Source organism: Bufo gargarizans, chromosome 6 (genome assembly GCF_014858855.1).
Source record: "Bufo gargarizans isolate SCDJY-AF-19 chromosome 6, ASM1485885v1, whole genome shotgun sequence".
Taxonomy (NCBI): domain Eukaryota; kingdom Metazoa; phylum Chordata; class Amphibia; order Anura; family Bufonidae; genus Bufo; species Bufo gargarizans.
In genome coordinates, this window is record NC_058085.1 from 270,027,847 (window position 1) to 270,045,737 (window position 17,891).

The window sequence follows — 17,891 nt, forward strand, 5'->3', positions numbered from 1 at the left end:
ATAGCCAATTTGCCACCCTAACTCCTCCCACAGTTTTTACACTACATAGACAAAAATTTACCAAAACGTGCAGATTGTGCCCGATCGGATTGCTATTACTTTGTGGAGCGATCCCACCCCCGGGGCCCCCGTGGCGGGCCCCGGAAGCCCCCTTTTTTCCCATAGACTTTGACAGGGTAAATTTTCAAATCGCTCCCACTCGCCAGGCTTGACGCTAAAGTCACCAAACTTGGGTCACTTAGTCATGGAGTCAACCCGAAAACTTTGGGCACATTTCGGGGACCCCAAAAAGTGGGCGGGGCCACACAGAACCAATCAAAATCTCCCCATTGACTTTAATGAGACCTTCAAATTGCTACTTCTCCCACATTTTTAGGAGTACAAATTCCAAACTTTGCAGACTTGGTCGGCACCCACCCGAGTACCTTGCTTTTGCTTTGTTACCCGATCCCACCCTCCGGGCCCCTGGGACAGGGCCCCCAAAATCCACGTTTTTCCCATTGACTTTGACAGGGACAATTTTCAAATCTCTCCCAGTCGCACAGATTTTAAACTAAAGTCACCAAACTTGGGTCACTTAGTCATGGGGTCAACCTGAAAATTTCTGTCACATTTTGGGGGACATTAAAAAGTGGGCGGAGCTACAAACCACCAATCAGATTTTCCCTATTGACTTCAATGAGAAACTTTTAAATTGCTGTCATTCTCACAGTATTTAAGCCAGAATACCCAAACTAGGCACCGTAGGTCATTGGGTGACTGGGGTCAAAAAAAATTAAAAAGTGGGCGGGGTCTACAACGGCCAATCAAATTTCAGCCATTTGTTTAAATGGGAAAAATTCAAACTGCCGCTGCTCTTAGACTGTTAATGGCAGGGTTCCCGAAACTTGGCACAGTTGGTCACTGGAGGACTGTGCCAATGTATATCTCATTTTGGGGATGCTAAAAAGTGGGCGGAGCCACAAACAACCAATCAGATTTTCCCTATTGACTTCAATAAGAAACCTTTAAACAGCTGTCATTCTCACAGCACCCAAACTCGGCAGGGTGGGTCAGTGTGAGACAAAGGTCAAAATTTATAAAAGTGGGCGGAGTCTACACTCCACCCAGTTACTCCGCCCACTCCAGTTGTAAGCTACTGGTGGAGGCAAGAACACATCACACAATTTCCCCAGAAATTGTACCTTTTCTAGTTCTTATTCTTATTATAGCCAAATTTGCCACCCTAACTCCTCCCACAGTTTTTACACTACATAGACAAAAATTTACCAAAACGTGCAGATTGTTCCCGATCGGATTGCTATTACTTTGTGGAGCGATCCCACCCCCGGGGCCCCCGTGGCGGGCCCCGGAAGCCCCCTTTTTTCCCATAGACTTTGACAGGGTAAATTTTCAAATCGCTCCCACTCGCCAGGCTTTGACGCTAAAGTCACCAAACTTGGGTCACTTAGTCATGGAGTCAACCCGAAAATTTTGGGCACATTTCGGGGACCCCAAAAAGTGGGCGGGGCCACACAGAACCAATCAAAATCTCCCCATTGACTTAATGAGACTTCAAATTGCTACTCCTCCCACATTTTTAGGAGTACAAATTCCAAACTTTGCAGACTTGGTCGGCACCCACCCGAGTACCTTGCTTGTGCTTTGTTACCCGATCCCACCCTCCGGGCCCCTGGGACAGGGCCCCCAAAATCCATGTTTTTCCCATTGACTTTGACAGGGACAATTTTCAAATCGCTCCCAGTCGCACAGATTTTAAACTAAAGTCACCAAACTTGGGTCACTTAGTCATGGGGTCAACGCGCAATTTGTTAGAACATTTCGGAGACCCGAAAATGTGGGCGGGGCCACACAGAACCAATCAAATTCTCCCCATTGACTACAATGAGACGTTCAAATTGCTACTCCTCCCACAGATTTAGGAGTATCAATACCGAACTTTGCACTCTTGGTCGGCACATACCCGAGGATCTTGCTTGTGCTTTGTTAACCGATCCCACCCTCCGGGCCCCTGGGGCGGGCCCCCGAAAACCTCTTTTTTTCTCCCATAGAGTTTTATTGGAAAAATGCAAACGTTTGTCACTCATACAGCTTCGGAGTGAAACTCACCAAACTTGGGTCACTTAGTCATGGGGTCAACCTGAAAATTCTGTCACATTTTGGGGACATTAAAAAGTGGGCGGAGCTACAAACAACCAATCAGATTTTCCCTATTGTCTTCAATGAGAAAATTTTAAATTGCTGCCATTTCAACATTGTTAATGGCAGGGTTGTTAAACTTAATATATTCGGTTAATAGGTGACTAGAATTCAAATGTTTTAAAGTGGGCGGAGTCTACAACGGCCAATCAAATTTCAGCTATATGTTTTAATGGGAAAAATTCAAACTGCCGCTGCTCTTAGACTGTTAATGGCAGGATCCCCAAACTTGGTACAGTTGGACAATTTAGGATTAGGATTAAAATTCTGAAAAGTGGGCGGGGCCAAAAACAACCAATCAGATTTCTTTGATTGATTTCAATGGGAAAATAAAAAATGCAGAAAATTGAAAAATGCTGCCATGATTGATGTCAGGGGCTTCAAATCGCTGAAATCAGGTGATAGATTACTTTGGCTTCAAAAATTGAAAAAGTGGGCGGAGCAAACAACAACAAATCAGATTTTCCCTATTGACTTCAATGAGAAACCTTTAAATTGCTGTCATTCTCACAATATTTAAGCCAGAATACCCAAACTTGGCACCGTAGGTCATTGGGTGACTGGGGTCAAAAAAAATTAAAAAGTGGGCGGGGTCTACAACGGCCAATCAAATTTCATCCATTTGTTTAAATGGGAAAAATTCAAACTGCCGCTGCTCTTAGACTGTTAATGGCAGGGTTCCGAAACTTGGCACAGTTGGTCACTGGAGGACTGTGCCAATGTATATCTCATTTTGGGGACGCTAAAAAGTGGGCGGAGCCACAAACAACCAATCAGATTTTCCCTATTGACTTCAATAAGAAACCTTTAAACAGCTGTCATTCTCACAGCACCCAAACTCGGCAGGGTGGGTCAGTGTGAGACAAAGGTCAAAATTTATAAAAGTGGGCGGAGTCTACACTCCACCCAGTTACTCCGCCCACTCCAGTTGTAAGCTACTGGTGGAGGCAAGAACACATCACACAATTTCCCCAGAAATTGTACCTTTTCTAGTTATTATTATTATTATTATAGCCAAATTTGCCACCCTAACTCCTCCCACAGTTTTTACACTACATAGACAAAAATTTACCAAAACGTGCAGATTGTACCCGATCGGATTGCTATTACTTTGTGGAGCGATCCCACCCCCGGGGCCCCCGTGGCGGGCCCCGGAAGCCCCCTTTTTTCCCATAGACTTTGACAGGGTAAATTTTCAAATCGCTCCCACTCGCCAGGCTTTGACGCTAAAGTCACCAAACTTGGGTCACTTAGTCATGGAGTCAACCCGAAAATTTTGGGCACATTTCGGGGACCCCAAAAAGTGGGCGGGGCCATACAGAACCAATCAAAATCTCCCCATTGACTTTAATGAGAACTTCAAATTGCTACTCCTCCCACATTTTTAGGAGTACAAATTCCAGACTTTGCAGACTTGGTCGGCACCCACCCGAGTACCTTGCTTTTGCTTTGTTACCCGATCCCACCCTCCGGGCCCCTGGGACAGGGCCCCCAAAATCCATGTTTTTCCCATTGACTTTGACAGGGACAATTTTCAAATCGCTCCCAGTCGCACAGATTTTAAACTAAAGTCACCAAACTTGGGTCACTTAGTCATGGGGTCAACGCGCAATTTGTTAGCACATTTCGGAGACCCGAAAATGTGGGCGGGGCCACACAGAACCAATCAAATTCTCCCCATTGACTACAATGAGACGTTCAAATTGCTACTCCTCCCACAGATTTAGGAGTATAAATACCGAACTTTGCACTCTTGGTCGGCACATACCCGAGTATCTTGCTTGTGCTTTGTTAACCGATCCCACCCTCCGGGCCCCTGGGGCGGGCCCCCGAAAACCTCTTTTTTTCTCCCATAGAGTTTTATTGGAAAAATGCAAATGTTTGTCACTCATACAGCTTCGGAGTGAAACTCACCAAACTTGGGTCACTCAGTCATGGGGTCAACCTGAAAATTTCTGTCACATTTTGGGGACATTAAAAAGTGGGCGGAGCTACAAACAACCAATCAGATTTTCCCTATTGACTTCAATAAGAAACCTTTAAATTGCTGTCATTCTCACAGTATTTAAGCCAGAATACCCAAACTTGGCACCGTAGGTCATTGGGTGACTGGATTCAAAAAATAATGAAAAAGTGGGCGGAGTCTACAACGGCCAATCAAATTTCAGCCATTTGTTTAAATGGGAAAAATTCAAACTGCCGCTGCTCTTAGACTGTTAATGGCAGGTTTCCCAAACTTGGTACAGTTGGACAATTTAGGATTAGGATTAAAATTTTGAAAAGTGGGCGGGGCCAAAAACAACCAATCAGATTTCTTTCATTGATTTCAATATGGAAAAAAAAAAATTCAGAAAATTGAAAAATGCTGCCATGATTGATGTCAGGGGCTTCAAATCGCTGAAATCAGGTGATAGATTACTTTGGATTCAAAAATTTAAAAAGTGGGCGGAGCCAACAACAACAAATCAGATTTTCCCTATTGACTTCAATGAGAAACTTTTAAATTGCTGTCATTCTCACAGTATTTAAGCCAGAATACCCAAACTTGGCACCGTAGGTCATTGGGTGACTGGATTCAAAAAATAATGAAAAAGTGGGCGGAGTCTACAACGGCCAATCAAATTTCAGCCATTTGTTTAAATGGGAAAAATTCAAACTGCCGCTGCTCTTAGACTGTTAATGGCAGGTTTCCCAAACTTGGTACAGTTGGACAATTTAGGATTAGGATAAAAATTTTAAAAGTGGGCGGGGCCAAAAACAACCAATCAGATTTCTTTCATTGATTTCAATATGGAAAAAAAAAAATTCAGAAAATTGAAAAATGCTGCCATGATTGATGTCAGGGGCTTCAAATCGCTGAGATCAGGTCATAGATTACTTTGGATTCAAAAAATTTAAAAGTGGGCGGAGCCAACAACAACAAATCAGATTTTCCCTATTGTCTTCAATGAGAAAATTTTAAATTGCTGCCATTTCAACATTGTTAATGGCAGGGTTGTTAAACTTAATATATTCGGTTAATAGGTGACTAGAATTCAAATGTTTTAAAGTGGGCGGGGTCTACAACGGCCAATCAAATTTCAGCTATATGTTTTAATGGGAAAATTTAAAACTGCCGCTGCTCTTAGACTGTTAATGGCAGGATCCCCAAACTTGGTACAGTTGGACAATTTAGGATTAGGATTAAAATTCAGAAAAGTGGGCGGGGCCAAAAACAACCAATCAGATTTTCCCTATTGACTTCAATAAGAAACCTTTAAACAGCTGTCATTCTCACAGCACCCAAACTCGGCAAGGTGGGTCAGTGTGAGACAAAGGTCAAAATTTATAAAAGTGGGCGGAGTCTACACTCCACCCAGTTACTCCGCCCACTCCAGTTGTAAGCTACTGGTGGAGGCAAGAACACATCACACAATTTCCCCAGAAATTGTACCTTTTCTAGTTATTATTATTATTATTATTATAGCCAAATTTGCCACCCTAACTCCTCCCACAGTTTTTACACTACATAGACAAAAATTTACCAAAACGTGCAGATTGTACCCGATCGGATTGCTATTACTTTGTGGAGCGATCCCACCCCCGGGGCCCCCGTGGCGGGCCCCGGAAGCCCCCTTTTTTCCCATAGACTTTGACAGGGTAAATTTTCAAATCGCTCCCACTCGCCAGGCTTTGACGCTAAAGTCACCAAACTTGGGTCACTTAGTCATGGAGTCAACCCGAAAATTTTGGGCACATTTCGGGGACCCCAAAAAGTGGGCGGGGCCACACAGAACCAATCAAAATCTCCCCATTGACTTTAATGAGACCTTCAAATTGCTACTTCTCCCACATTTTTAGGAGTACAAATTCCAAACTTTGCAGACTTGGTCGGCACCCACCCAAGTACCTTGCTTTTGCTTTGTTACCCGATCCCACCCTCCGGGCCCCTGGGACAGGGCCCCCAAAATCCACGTTTTTCCCATTGACTTTGACAGGGACAATTTTCAAATCTCTCCCAGTCGCACAGATTTTAAACTAAAGTCACCAAACTTGGGTCACTTAGTCATGGGGTCAACCTGAAAATTTCTGTCACATTTTGGGGGACATTAAAAAGTGGGCGGAGCTACAAACCACCAATCAGATTTTCCCTATTGACTTCAATGAGAAACTTTTAAATTGCTGTCATTCTCACAGTATTTAAGCCAGAATACCCAAACTAGGCACCGTAGGTCATTGGGTGACTGGGGTCAAAAAAAATTAAAAAGTGGGCGGGGTCTACAACGGCCAATCAAATTTCAGCCATTTGTTTAAATGGGAAAAATTCAAACTGCCGCTGCTCTTAGACTGTTAATGGCAGGGTTCCGAAACTTGGCACAGTTGGTCACTGGAGGACTGTGCCAATGTATATCTCATTTTGGGGATGCTAAAAAGTGGGCGGAGCCACAAACAACCAATCAGATTTTCCCTATTGACTTCAATAAGAAACCTTTAAACAGCTGTCATTCTCACAGCACCCAAACTCGGCAGGGTGGGTCAGTGTGAGACAAAGGTCAAAATTTATAAAAGTGGGCGGAGTCTACACTCCACCCAGTTACTCCGCCCACTCCAGTTGTAAGCTACTGGTGGAGGCAAGAACACATCACACAATTTCCCCAGAAATTGTACCTTTTCTAGTTATTATTATTATTATTATAGCCAAATTTGCCACCCTAACTCCTCCCACAGTTTTTACACTACATAGACAAAAATTTACCAAAACGTGCAGATTGTACCCGATCGGATTGCTATTACTTTGTGGAGCGATCCCACCCCCGGGGCCCCCGTGGCGGGCCCCGGAAGCCCCCTTTTTTCCCATAGACTTTGACAGGGTAAATTTTCAAATCGCTCCCACTCGCCAGGCTTTGACGCTAAAGTCACCAAACTTGGGTCACTTAGTCATGGAGTCAACCCGAAAACTTTGGGCACATTTCGGGGACCCCAAAAAGTGGGCGGGGCCACACAGAACCAATCAAAATCTCCCCATTGACTTTAATGAGACCTTCAAATTGCTACTTCTCCCACATTTTTAGGAGTACAAATTCCAAACTTTGCAGACTTGGTCGGCACCCACCCAAGTACCTTGCTTTTGCTTTGTTACCCGATCCCACCCTCCGGGCCCCTGGGACAGGGCCCCCAAAATCCACGTTTTTCCCATTGACTTTGACAGGGACAATTTTCAAATCTCTCCCAGTCGCACAGATTTTAAACTAAAGTCACCAAACTTGGGTCACTTAGTCATGGGGTCAACCTGAAAATTTCTGTCACATTTTGGGGGACATTAAAAAGTGGGCGGAGCTACAAACCACCAATCAGATTTTCCCTATTGACTTCAATGAGAAACTTTTAAATTGCTGTCATTCTCACAGTATTTAAGCCAGAATACCCAAACTAGGCACCGTAGGTCATTGGGTGACTGGGGTCAAAAAAATTAAAAAGTGGGCGGGGTCTACAACGGCCAATCAAATTTCAGCCATTTGTTTAAATGGGAAAAATTCAAACTGCCGCTGCTCTTAGACTGTTAATGGCAGGGTTCCCGAAACTTGGCACAGTTGGTCACTGGAGGACTGTGCCAATGTATATCTCATTTTGGGGATGCTAAAAAGTGGGCGGAGCCACAAACAACCAATCAGATTTTCCCTATTGACTTCAATAAGAAACCTTTAAACAGCTGTCATTCTCACAGCACCCAAACTCGGCAGGGTGGGTCAGTGTGAGACAAAGGTCAAAATTTATAAAAGTGGGCGGAGTCTACACTCCACCCAGTTACTCCGCCCACTCCAGTTGTAAGCTACTGGTGGAGGCAAGAACACATCACACAATTTCCCCAGAAATTGTACCTTTTCTAGTTATTATTATTCTTATTATAGCCAAATTTGCCACCCTAACTCCTCCCACAGTTTTTACACTACATAGACAAAAATTTACCAAAACGTGCAGATTGTACCCGATCGGATTGCTATTACTTTGTGGAGCGATCCCACCCCCGGGGCCCCCGTGGCGGGCCCCGGAAGCCCCCTTTTTTCCCATAGACTTTGACAGGGTAAATTTTCAAATCGCTCCCACTCGCCAGGCTTTGACGCTAAAGTCACCAAACTTGGGTCACTTAGTCATGGAGTCAACCCGAAAATTTTGGGCACATTTCGGGGACCCCAAAAAGTGGGCGGGGCCACACAGAACCAATCAAAATCTCCCCATTGACTTTAATGAGACCTTCAAATTGCTACTTCTCCCACATTTTTAGGAGTACAAATTCCAAACTTTGCAGACTTGGTCGGCACCCACCCGAGTACCTTGCTTTTGCTTTGTTACCCGATCCCACCCTCCGGGCCCCTGGGACAGGGCCCCCAAAATCCACGTTTTTCCCATTGACTTTGACAGGGACAATTTTCAAATCTCTCCCAGTCGCACAGATTTTAAACTAAAGTCACCAAACTTGGGTCACTTAGTCATGGGGTCAACCTGAAAATTTCTGTCACATTTTGGGGGACATTAAAAAGTGGGCGGAGCTACAAACCACCAATCAGATTTTCCCTATTGACTTCAATGAGAAACTTTTAAATTGCTGTCATTCTCACAGTATTTAAGCCAGAATACCCAAACTAGGCACCGTAGGTCATTGGGTGACTGGGGTCAAAAAAAATTAAAAAGTGGGCGGGGTCTACAACGGCCAATCAAATTTCAGCCATTTGTTTAAATGGGAAAAATTCAAACTGCCGCTGCTCTTAGACTGTTAATGGCAGGGTTCCCGAAACTTGGCACAGTTGGTCACTGGAGGACTGTGCCAATGTATATCTCATTTTGGGGATGCTAAAAAGTGGGCGGAGCCACAAACAACCAATCAGATTTTCCCTATTGACTTCAATAAGAAACCTTTAAACAGCTGTCATTCTCACAGCACCCAAACTCGGCAGGGTGGGTCAGTGTGAGACAAAGGTCAAAATTTATAAAAGTGGGCGGAGTCTACACTCCACCCAGTTACTCCGCCCACTCCAGTTGTAAGCTACTGGTGGAGGCAAGAACACATCACACAATTTCCCCAGAAATTGTACCTTTTCTAGTTCTTCTTATTCTTATTATAGCCAAATTTGCCACCCTAACTCCTCCCACAGTTTTTACACTACATAGACAAAAATTTACCAAAACGTGCAGATTGTACCCGATCGGATTGCTATTACTTTGTGGAGCGATCCCACCCCCGGGGCCCCCGTGGCGGGCCCCGGAAGCCCCCTTTTTTCCCATAGACTTTGACAGGGTAAATTTTCAAATCGCTCCCACTCGCCAGGCTTTGACGCTAAAGTCACCAAACTTGGGTCACTTAGTCATGGAGTCAACCCGAAAACTTTGGGCACATTTCGGGGACCCCAAAAAGTGGGCGGGGCCACACAGAACCAATCAAAATCTCCCCATTGACTTTAATGAGACCTTCAAATTGCTACTTCTCCCACATTTTTAGGAGTACAAATTCCAAACTTTGCAGACTTGGTCGGCACCCACCCAAGTACCTTGCTTTTGCTTTGTTACCCGATCCCACCCTCCGGGCCCCTGGGACAGGGCCCCCAAAATCCACGTTTTTCCCATTGACTTTGACAGGGACAATTTTCAAATCTCTCCCAGTCGCACAGATTTTAAACTAAAGTCACCAAACTTGGGTCACTTAGTCATGGGGTCAACCTGAAAATTTCTGTCACATTTTGGGGGACATTAAAAAGTGGGCGGAGCTACAAACCACCAATCAGATTTTCCCTATTGACTTCAATGAGAAACTTTTAAATTGCTGTCATTCTCACAGTATTTAAGCCAGAATACCCAAACTAGGCACCGTAGGTCATTGGGTGACTGGGGTCAAAAAAATTAAAAAGTGGGCGGGGTCTACAACGGCCAATCAAATTTCAGCCATTTGTTTAAATGGGAAAAATTCAAACTGCCGCTGCTCTTAGACTGTTAATGGCAGGGTTCCCGAAACTTGGCACAGTTGGTCACTGGAGGACTGTGCCAATGTATATCTCATTTTGGGGATGCTAAAAAGTGGGCGGAGCCACAAACAACCAATCAGATTTTCCCTATTGACTTCAATAAGAAACCTTTAAACAGCTGTCATTCTCACAGCACCCAAACTCGGCAGGGTGGGTCAGTGTGAGACAAAGGTCAAAATTTATAAAAGTGGGCGGAGTCTACACTCCACCCAGTTACTCCGCCCACTCCAGTTGTAAGCTACTGGTGGAGGCAAGAACACATCACACAATTTCCCCAGAAATTGTACCTTTTCTAGTTATTATTATTATTATAGCCAAATTTGCCACCCTAACTCCTCCCACAGTTTTTACACTACATAGACAAAAATTTACCAAAACGTGCAGATTGTACCCGATCGGATTGCTATTACTTTGTGGAGCGATCCCACCCCCGGGGCCCCCGTGGCGGGCCCCGGAAGCCCCCTTTTTTCCCATAGACTTTGACAGGGTAAATTTTCAAATCGCTCCCACTCGCCAGGCTTTGACGCTAAAGTCACCAAACTTGGGTCACTTAGTCATGGAGTCAACCCGAAAATTTTGGGCACATTTCGGGGACCCCAAAAAGTGGGCGGGGCCATACAGAACCAATCAAAATCTCCCCATTGACTTTAATGAGAACTTCAAATTGCTACTCCTCCCACATTTTTAGGAGTACAAATTCCAGACTTTGCAGACTTGGTCGGCACCCACCCGAGTACCTTGCTTGTGCTTTGTTACCCGATCCCACCCTCCGGGCCCCTGGGACAGGGCCCCCAAAATCCATGTTTTTCCCATTGACTTTGACAGGGACAATTTTCAAATCGCTCCCAGTCGCACAGATTTTAAACTAAAGTCACCAAACTTGGGTCACTTAGTCATGGGGTCAACGCGCAATTTGTTAGCACATTTCGGAGACCCGAAAATGTGGGCGGGGCCACACAGAACCAATCAAATTCTCCCCATTGACTACAATGAGACGTTCAAATTGCTACTCCTCCCACAGATTTAGGAGTATAAATACCGAACTTTGCACTCTTGGTCGGCACATACCCGAGTATCTTGCTTGTGCTTTGTTAACCGATCCCACCCTCCGGGCCCCTGGGGCGGGCCCCCGAAAACCTCTTTTTTTCTCCCATAGAGTTTTATTGGAAAAATGCAAATGTTTGTCACTCATACAGCTTCGGAGTGAAACTCACCAAACTTGGGTCACTCAGTCATGGGGTCAACCTGAAAATTTCTGTCACATTTTGGGGACATTAAAAAGTGGGCGGAGCTACAAACAACCAATCAGATTTTCCCTATTGACTTCAATAAGAAACCTTTAAATTGCTGTCATTCTCACAGTATTTAAGCCAGAATACCCAAACTTGGCACCGTAGGTCATTGGGTGACTGGATTCAAAAAATAATGAAAAAGTGGGCGGAGTCTACAACGGCCAATCAAATTTCAGCCATTTGTTTAAATGGGAAAAATTCAAACTGCCGCTGCTCTTAGACTGTTAATGGCAGGTTTCCCAAACTTGGTACAGTTGGACAATTTAGGATTAGGATTAAAATTTTGAAAAGTGGGCGGGGCCAAAAACAACCAATCAGATTTCTTTCATTGATTTCAATATGGAAAAAAAAAAATTCAGAAAATTGAAAAATGCTGCCATGATTGATGTCAGGGGCTTCAAATCGCTGAAATCAGGTGATAGATTACTTTGGATTCAAAAATTTAAAAAGTGGGCGGAGCCAACAACAACAAATCAGATTTTTCCTATTGACTTCAATGAGAAACTTTTAAATTGCTGTCATTCTCACAGTATTTAAGCCAGAATACCCAAACTTGGCACCGTAGGTCATTGGGTGACTGGATTCAAAAATTTATTAAAAAGTGGGCGGAGTCTACAACGACTAATCAAATTTCAGCCATTTATTTCAATGGCGAAATTTAAAACTGCCGCTGATCTTACACTGTTAATGGCAGGATCCCCAAACTTGGTACAGTTGGACAATTTAGGATTAGGATTAAAATTCAGAAAAGTGGGCGGGGCCAAAAACAACCAATCAGATTTCTTTGATTGATTTCAATGGGAAAATTGAAAAATGCAGAAAATTGAAAAATGCTGCCATTATTGATGTCAGGGGCTTTAAATCTCAGAAATCAGGTCATAGATTACTTCGGTTTCAAAAATTGAAAAAGTGGGCGGAGCCAACAACAACAAATCAGATTTTCCCTATTCACTTCAATGATAAACCTTTAAATTGCTGTCATTCTCACAGTATTTAAGCCAGAATACCCAAACTTGGCACCGTAGGTCATTGGGTGACTGGATTCAAAAATGTATAAAAAGTGGGCGGAGTCTACAATGGCCAATCAAATTTTAGTCATTTATTTTAATGGGGAAATTTAAAACTGCCGCTGATCTTACACTGTTACTGGCAGGGTCCCCAAACTTGGTACAGTTGGACATTTTAGGATTAGGATTGAAATTTAGAAAAGTGGGCGGAGCCAAAAACAACCAATCAGATTTCTTTGATTGATTTCAATGGGGAATTTGACATATGCAGAAAATTGAAAAATGCTGCCATTATTGATGTCAGGGGCTTCAAATCTTAGAAATCAGGTCATAGATTACTTTGGCTTCAAAAATTGAAAAAGTGGGCGGAGCCAACAACAACAAATCAGATTTTTCCTATTGACTTCAATGAGAAACCTTTAAATTGCTGTCATTCTCACAATATTTAAGCCAGAATACCCAAACTTGGCACCGTAGGTCATTGGGTGACTGGGGGAAAAAAAAAAATTGGAAAGTGGGCGGGGTCTACAACGGCCAATCAAATTTCAGACATTTGTTTAAATGAGAAAAATTCAAACTGCCGCTGCTCTTAGACTGTTAATGGCAGGGTTCTGAAACTTGGCGCAGTTGGTCACTGGAGGACTGTGCCAATATATATCTCATTTTGGGGACGCTAAAAAGTGGGCGGAGCCACAAACAACCAATCAGATTCTCCCTATTGACTTCAATAAGAAACTTTTAAACAGCTGTCATTCTCACAGTATTTAAGCCACAGCACTCCACCCAGTTACTCCGCCCACTCCAGTTGTAAGCTACTGGTGGAGGCAAGAACACATCACACAATTTCCCCAGAAATTGTACCTTTTCTAGTTCTTCTTATTCTTATTATAGCCAAATTTGCCACCCTAACTCCTCCCACAGTTTTTACACTACATAGACAACAATTTACCAAAACGTGCAGATTGTGCCCGATCGGATTGCTATTACTTTGTGGAGCGATCCCACCCCCGGGGCCCCCGTGGCGGGCCCCGGAAGCCCCCTTTTTTCCCATAGACTTTGACAGGGTAAATTTTCAAATCGCTCCCACTCGCCAGGCTTTGACGCTAAAGTCACCAAACTTGGGTCACTTAGTCATGGAGTCAACCCGAAAATTTTGGGCACATTTCGGGGACCCCAAAAAGTGGGCGGGGCCATACAGAACCAATCAAAATCTCCCCATTGACTTTAATGAGAACTTCAAATTGCTACTCCTCCCACATTTTTAGGAGTACAAATTCCAGACTTTGCAGACTTGGTCGGCACCCACCCGAGTACCTTGCTTTTGCTTTGTTACCCGATCCCACCCTCCGGGCCCCTGGGACAGGGCCCCCAAAATCCACGTTTTTCCCATTGACTTTGACAGGGACAATTTTCAAATCGCTCCCAGTCGCACAGATTTTAAACTAAAGTCACCAAACTTGGGTCACTTAGTCATGGGGTCAACGCGCAATTTGTTAGCACATTTCGGAGACCCGAAAATGTGGGCGGGGCCACACAGAACCAATCAAATTCTCCCCATTGACTACAATGAGACGTTCAAATTGCTACTCCTCCCACAGATTTAGGAGTATAAATACCGAACTTTGCACCCTTGGTCGGCACATACCCGAGTATCTTGCTTGTGCTTTGTTAACCGATCCCACCCTCCGGGCCCCTGGGGCGGGCCCCCGAAAACCTCTTTTTTTCTCCCATAGAGTTTTATTGGAAAAATGCAAATGTTTGTCACTCATACAGCTTCGGAGTGAAACTCACCAAACTTGGGTCACTCAGTCATGGGGTCAACCTGAAAATTTCTGTCACATTTTGGGGACATTAAAAAGTGGGCGGAGCTACAAACAACCAATCAGATTTTCCCTATTGACTTCAATAAGAAACCTTTAAATTGCTGTCATTCTCACAGTATTTAAGCCAGAATACCCAAACTTGGCACCGTAGGTCATTGGGTGACTGGATTCAAAAAATAATGAAAAAGTGGGCGGAGTCTACAACGGCCAATCAAATTTCAGCCATTTGTTTAAATGGGAAAAATTCAAACTGCCGCTGCTCTTAGACTGTTAATGGCAGGTTTCCCAAACGTGGTACAGTTGGACAATTTAGGATTAGGATTAAAATTTTGAAAAGTGGGCGGGGCCAAAAACAACCAATCAGATTTCTTTCATTGATTTCAATATGGAAAAAAAAAAATCAGAAAATTGAAAAATGCTGCCATGATTGATGTCAGGGGCTTCAAATCTCTGAAATCAGGTGATAGATTACTTTGGATTCAAAAATTTAAAAAGTGGGCAGAGCCAACAACAACAAATCAGATTTTCCCTATTGACTTCAATGAGAAACTTTTAAATTGCTGTCATTCTCACAGTATTTAAGCCAGAATACCCAAACTTGGCACCGTAGGTCATTGGGTGACTGGATTCAAAAAATAATGAAAAAGTGGGCGGAGTCTACAACGGCCAATCAAATTTCAGCCATTTGTTTAAATGGGAAAAATTCAAACTGCCGCTGCTCTTAGACTGTTAATGGCAGGTTTCCCAAACTTGGTACAGTTGGACAATTTAGGATTAGGATAAAAATTTGAAAAGTGGGCGGGGCCAAAAACAACCAATCAGATTTCTTTCATTGATTTCAATATGGAAAAAAAAAAAACAGAAAATTGAAAAATGCTGCCATGATTGATGTCAGGGGCTTCAAATCGCTGAGATCAGGTCATAGATTACTTTGGATTCAAAAAATTTAAAGTGGGCGGAGCCAACAACAACAAATCAGATTTTCCCTATTGTCTTCAATGAGAAAATTTTAAATTGCTGCCATTTCAACATTGTTAATGGCAGGGTTGTTAAACTTAATATATTCGGTTAATAGGTGACTAGAATTCAAATGTTTTAAAGTGGGCGGGGTCTACAACGGCCAATCAAATTTCAGCTATATGTTTTAATGGGAAAATTTAAAACTGCCGCTGCTCTTAGACTGTTAATGGCAGGATCCCCAAACTTGGTACAGTTGGACAATTTAGGATTAGGATTAAAATTCAGAAAAGTGGGCGGGGCCAAAAACAACCAATCAGATTTTCCCTATTGACTTCAATAAGAAACCTTTAAACAGCTGTCATTCTCACAGCACCCAAACTCGGCAAGGTGGGTCAGTGTGAGACAAAGGTCAAAATTTATAAAAGTGGGCGGAGTCTACACTCCACCCAGTTACTCCGCCCACTCCAGTTGTAAGCTACTGGTGGAGGCAAGAACACATCACACAATTTCCCCAGAAATTGTACCTTTTCTAGTTATTCTTATTCTTATTATAGCCAAATTTGCCACCCTAACTCCTCCCACAGTTTTTACACTACATAGACAAAAATTTACCAAAACGTTCAGATTGTTCCCGATCGGATTGCTATTACTTTGTGGAGCGATCCCACCCCCGGGGCCCCCGTGGCGGGCCCCGGAAGCCCCCTTTTTTCCCATAGACTTTGACAGGGTAAATTTTCAAATCGCTCCCACTCGCCAGGCTTTGACGCTAAAGTCACCAAACTTGGGTCACTTAGTCATGGAGTCAACCCGAAAATTTTGGGCACATTTCGGGGACCCCAAAAAGTGGGCGGGGCCACACAGAACCAATCAAAATCTCCCCATTGACTATAATGAGACTTTCAAATTGCTACTCCTCCCACATTTTTAGGAGTACAAATTCCAAACTTTGCAGACTTGGTCGGCACCCACCCTAGTACCTTGCTTGTGCTTTGTTACCCGATCCCACCCTCCGGGCCCCTGGGACAGGGCCCCCAAAATCCATGTTTTTCCCATTGACTTTGACAGGGAAAATTTTCAAATCTCTCCCAGTCGCACAGATTTGAAACTAAAGTCTCCAAACTTGGGTCACTTAGTCATGGGGTCAACGCGCAATTTGTTAGAACATTTCGGAGACCCGAAAATGTGGGCGGGGCCACACAGAACCAATCAAATTCTCCCCATTGACTACAATGAGACGTTCAAATTGCTACTCCTCCCACAGGAGTATCAATACCGAACTTTGCACTCTTGGTCGGCACATACCCGAGGATCTTGCTTGTGCTTTGTTAACCGATCCCACCCTCCGGGCCCCTGGGGCGGGCCCCCGAAAACCTCTTTTTTTCTCCCATAGAGTTTTATTGGAAAAATGCAAACGTTTGTCACTCATACAGCTTCGGAGTGAAACTCACCAAACTTGGGTCACTTAGTCATGGGGTCAACCTGAAAATTTCTGTCACATTTTGGGGACATTAAAAAGTGGGCGGAGCTACAAACAACCAATCAGATTTTCCCCATTGTCTTCAATGAGAAAATTTTAAATTGCTGCCATTTCAACATTGTTAATGGCAGGGTTGTTACACTTAATATATTCAGTTAATAGGGGATGAGAATTCAAATGTTTAAAAGTGGGAGGAGTCTACAACGGCCAATCAAATTTCAGCTATATGTTTTAATGGGAAAAATTCAAACTGCCGCTGCTCTTAGACTGTTAATGGCAGGTTCCCCAAACTTGGTACAGTTGGACAATTTAGGATTAGGATTAAAATTCAGAAAAGTGGGTGGGGCCAAAAACAACCAATCAGATTTCTTTGATTGATTTCAATGGGAAAATTGAAAAATGCAGAAAATTGAAAAATGCTGCCATTATTGATGTCAGGGGCTTCAAATCTCAGAAATCAGGTCATAGATTACTTTGGCTTCAAAAATTTAAAAAGTGGGTGGAGCCAACAACGACAAATCAGATTTTTCCTTTTGACTTCAATGATAAACCTTTAAATTGTTGTCATTCTCACAATATTTAAGCCAAAATACCCAAACTTGGCACCGAAGGTCATTGGGTGACTGGGATCAAAAATGAAAAAAAAGTGGGCGGGGTCTACAACGGCCAATAAAATTTCAGCCATTTGTTTAAATGGGAAAAATTCAAACTGCCGCTGCTCTTAGACTGTTAATGGCAGGGTTCTGAAACTTGGCACAGTTGGTCACTGGAGGACTGTGCCAATGTATATCTCATTTTGGGGACGCTAAAAAGTGGGCGGAGCCACAAACAACCAATCAGATTTTCCCTATTGACTTCAATAAGAAACCTTTAAACAGCTGTCATTCTCACAGCACCCAAACTCGGCAGGGTGGGTCAGTGTGAGACAAAGGTCAAAATTTATAAAAGTGGGCGGAGTCTACACTCCACCCAGTTACTCCGCCCACTCCAGTTGTAAGCTACTGGTGGAGGCAAGAACACATCACACAATTTCCCCAGAAATTGTACCCTTTCTAGTTATAGTTGTTATATTATTGTTTATAGGAGGCAGTATTATAGTAATTATAATATTGCACATAGGAGACAGTATTGCAGTATGT

The 17,891-nt window shown here is 43.5% G+C and overlaps 1 protein-coding gene across 1 annotated transcript in view; it reads left to right on the forward strand.

Moving 5' to 3' along the window:
* KCNQ2 (potassium voltage-gated channel subfamily Q member 2) overlaps positions 1-17,891 on the forward strand; it is a 106,251-nt gene that overhangs the window by 9,577 nt on the left and 78,783 nt on the right. The window lies entirely within an intron of this gene.